This window comes from Sinohyriopsis cumingii, chromosome 6 (assembly GCF_028554795.1).
Source record: "Sinohyriopsis cumingii isolate HCF-2022 chromosome 6, ASM2855479v2, whole genome shotgun sequence".
Classification (NCBI taxonomy): Eukaryota; Metazoa; Mollusca; class Bivalvia; order Unionida; family Unionidae; genus Sinohyriopsis; species Sinohyriopsis cumingii.
This window is the reverse complement of record NC_142966.1, coordinates 7,471,853-7,476,118: the sequence shown is the minus strand read 5'-3', so window position 1 is coordinate 7,476,118 and position 4,266 is coordinate 7,471,853. Positions and strand designations below refer to the sequence as shown.

Genomic DNA, 4,266 nt, shown 5'->3' with positions numbered 1-4,266 from the left:
ATGTGCCATGCAACGTCATGTTTGCGCCGAAAGGAAATTCTAGAAACGCGGGATCTATTAATATTTCCTACACCAGATAGCTTGAAAAGAATATATCGATCTCATTTATAGACGAAAGAATTTATTATATCGATTGCATTAGATGTAAAAATAATATATTAAGTAAATTAAAACAGAAACAATTGTGTTTTGAAAGAAATTGCAGACCCACCGCCCACCTAGGAAAACTTAAAATTAATTTGAAAGGTTGATCCCTTGTACTTAATGTATTCCACACAGTGCAGATTTGTACATGACAAGCTAATTTTATATCACCGCCTTACGCGTGTCGACGCAGGAGGTACAAGTTTCGCGAGAGTGTTACAAACCTCTCTCTCTCAGTTAAAAATGTCTCCACTACTCCATATCAGGTCATGTATACGTACATGCTTTGTACCCTCGCGACCTTTTGGGCGTTCAGGGACTCCACCACGGCAACAGTTACGGTAAACAGATAGGTCATAAGTATCCTTACATTTTGCCTTAGTGTTTTCTTTATCAATGACACTAGTGTTGTTTCTGACCGCTCCGGTGGCCTAGAGGTCCGCCTTGGATACGGGAGGTCGTGGGTTCGATCCCCGGCCGAGTCATACCAAAGACTTATAAGAATGATACTAATAGCTCCCTCGCTTGGCGCTCAGAATTAAAGGGTTGGTGTTAGGACTGGTCGGCCTGGTGTCAGGATAATGTGACTGGGTGGGGACATCATGCTACATGTCTATGGTATGATGCTCCAGTGCTAGACATCACTATAAACTGCCACACTGCAGACATCGTAGCGATATGACTGAAAAATTGTTAAAGCTACGTTAAAAATCCAAATCACACACACTCATAATGTTGTTTATCTTGTTTCGTTTGCTATATACACATGTATGCATATCGAATAGTCTAAGATTATTTGTAGAAAATGTAAATGTGTTATGCTGTACCTGAATGGGCATGCCCTGCATATTGATTACCAAATCTGTATGAATTTCCACGAACTGACTGATTAACAAAGCACTTTGATAGAAGCATATATTGTTCTTAAATGATCTCTACACAGGAATGTAAATTCAAGCCAGAAGGAAAAGGTCGATAGATTAAACAAGGAAGAACTTCACAGCTGACTTTTATCAACAGGTTGATCCAGGTAAGGAAGTAAATTTAAATTTCATTTTGTCATTTATTTAAACTTTGGGGGAAGAGGGTGTTCAACGCGACTACAAAGAGAATGTCTTTTGTTTAACAAACCTCACGCTTTGGAGTGCAAACATGATTCGATACGTAATGTTAACCTAGAGAGTTCAATCCCTTGTTTGTAGTCACACCTGGCGGGGTATAACCTGTAAAAGTTGAATTGAGGAGGGGTAAGTGGAAGCTCACTTTTATTTTCATTGTTTGAAGTCGCTGAAAATCTAACATGTATAACCTTGAGTTCGGAGGGGAAGGGGTTGGAAAGTCGGGAATGGGTTTAGTTGTTAATTTCTTTTCAGTTATATGTTCACTAAAGCAAATCCGAGGTAGAAACAAACTTCTTAAAAACTCGGTTTTTTCCTAAAACTGCAGCAGGAATTTAAAATATTTGACATCACAATGATCTTATAAAGCAGCAGAAGGGGGTCGACCGACCAAAGAAAAGTTCTGTCAACCCTGAGGGGGGACAAACCCCATCCCCATCAAGGCCCCATTCCCCAATCCGGGCCTAGTAAAAGTGTTGATTTAATATGTGGTAATAATGATTTATTAGCTTCAAAAGGCCTATCCGAGCCTTATACGAAAACACCAAAAGAGGAATGACTGCGACCAGGTTAATAGATGTTGAATATCTATTCAATGTCTTCCTCGTTTAATTGTTATATTTTTATTTTTCCATTGTGCGTGAAAACCTACTTTCCCGGCGATTCGCTATGTGCGAAACGAAATTTTAGAACAAACTTTAAGAGATTTTAAGGGTTGTCCAGGCTGAATTTTAATTCGTAAATTTGTAATCAAGCACATCCCCCCAAGTGAATCCTGGGTGCTATAAAATGAACACCCTATTTTGGGTTCGGAAGAGGGCCCAAGCAAGTGCACCTGGGTTAAGTTCTATAAGTTTACAATTTTTTGCATGCAGTGCAAAGAAAAAAATTCATAATTCTATAACAGTGACTAATTCTGCTGTTGCAAAGCAGCTGCGAGAACAGTATTTTACTCTAAACGAGAAGAGTATTTTACTCTAAACGAGAACAGTATTTTACTCTAACCCAGATAAAGTCATCTTTACCATGGTCGAAAATTGTGCACAAAAATAAAAACAAATCAGATTAACAAATTATTAACCGCGGGGAAAATTGAGACGTCAGCCGAGATTGAACCCACAGCACACAACTAGATTTGACTTCGACAGATTATCATTTGACAACAAACAATCATTAATTGAGCTGCAATTATACTAATTTATCAGAATGGCCAAAAATGGGTTTACGCAAGATAGTGCTGTTCGCGTCTGGTCAACATTCCAGATAGATCATGATTGTTTTCGTTGATTCCAGCACGAACGACAAACGAGCAGCGACGATTATTAATAATTTTGCAAGCGACAAGCGATATCTGTTCAGAATAAAATTTAGTATCGAACATGTTAGCCAAGATGGCTCAACTTGGATTATTCGTGATAAACTCGACCCTGTAAAGGAATCACGACGACATAACAACGTGGTCAGCGTGGACAAAAGTTCTAAACCAGGCACGTTTACCGGAATAGACAAACCATACAACAATAACGCGTAGGCGGTATCCGCTGTTATTATGCACTATACCGTTTAAACATCCTAATTAATATCTGATTAATACATTCTGATCTTGCCCCACTGCGAACTGATACATTAGATTGCGTGGCCCAACGTGTCAGACAACATTTTACTAACTCGAGAGGTGGAAATGGACTAATAGAATCACGTATTAAAAAAAATAGACGAATGGGGAAATTCTCTCATAAACGGAACTAAAGTAAGTCACGTAGCTGTATTGAAAAAAGAAACACTGAAGTTTCTAATCGTGGGAAAAAACAGTAACCCAGTAGATTTAGTATCATACTGGCAAATAGTGTAGGAAGGACACCCCAATAACGATTGTAAATCATCATTCACACGTCTGAAAAGAATCAGTAACAAAGTTTCCAGAGCATCTAGATTTTATGGCGGCTATATTATGGAGGAGATTTATTATATTAGTTCGCGTGACCCTTATCTATCTGGCTATTTCAAGATGACAACGCAGATTTATCTGCTGAAGATACATCTGTCACAAATAAATCTGCTTCAGAAGAATCAACATTTGATCAGTTTATGTTACCGTCCGGTATACTTTATCGGAAAGAACCTGTTCAACCCGCGATGAAAGAGATTGCGGTAAAATATGACGGCGACAGAGATGAATTACTCGTTAACTGTGTAACTACTCCGTCTGTTGTGGCTGATATAGCACAACAAAATAAATTTCATGGCGCCCACCACCAAAAGAATTTCTCGACGATATATCATGATATTGTGTCGAGTTTGGAGATGGAGGTTTCTGGAACGCAAAATATAATTCCACCTATATGATCTCAGTTTAGAATGTGGCATCTTATCAGGCTAGTTTTATTGGATACTGTGAATATCAACTGTATTTTTAACGATTCGGTCATCTAACACATGAAATATCCAGAGTATCAATAAATGGTCTGCTGCGCGTCGACCACGATCTGGCTGGATTTGCCGGGATTGAAGCATTCGAGTTCTTAGCCAGTATTCATCCGGTTGTACCTGCCTGGTATAGTCGTCATTTTAATAAACCGTACACAAAAATTAATCTCAACGACTGTTGCGTAAAACCTCAGCTTGGCTGGGCTCCAGTAGTGCCATTGCGATATTTGTTAGATAGTGGTATTTTAACCTCGCTGACTGTAACTTCTGCGATATCATACAGGTCACAATAATCTGTCTTGCTTACTGAAGAAGATAAAGATATTTGTAGAAATTTATCGGTAAGTTTACATTCTCTGCATCAGCTGATAATAAAGGCCGCTGCACAAGATTAAGCACGGACCCAGTAGAACTTGATTTTGTGAACGCAGATACAACATCGAGAGGAGTATTGATGTCGCGGCAAAGCGCAATCACGCGAAATGGAATATTTATTAGCACGATAGTCAGATACTACGATAGTGATTCTCCTCAGTTTACTCATTTGAGATCTTCTATGCTCGCACATTCGTCATTG

General features: G+C 38.9%; 1 protein-coding gene across 6 annotated transcripts in view; it reads left to right on the top strand.

The window, feature by feature from the left end:
* The window catches only part of LOC149796328 (uncharacterized), a 90,711-nt gene that overhangs the window by 1,605 nt on the left and 84,840 nt on the right, over positions 1-4,266 (top strand). For 4 of the 6 annotated variants that reach the window (XM_089960995.1, XM_089960991.1, XM_089960996.1 and 1 more), the window contains exon 2: positions 1,088-1,174. The exons of 1 other annotated variant lie outside the window; for it this stretch is intronic. The gene's annotated coding sequence lies outside the window, so the exon portion shown is untranslated. Of the gene's footprint in view, positions 1-1,087; positions 1,175-1,222; positions 1,392-4,266 lie in introns of those variants that run through there. One more of the 6 variants, XM_089960992.1, reaches the window with a different exon arrangement.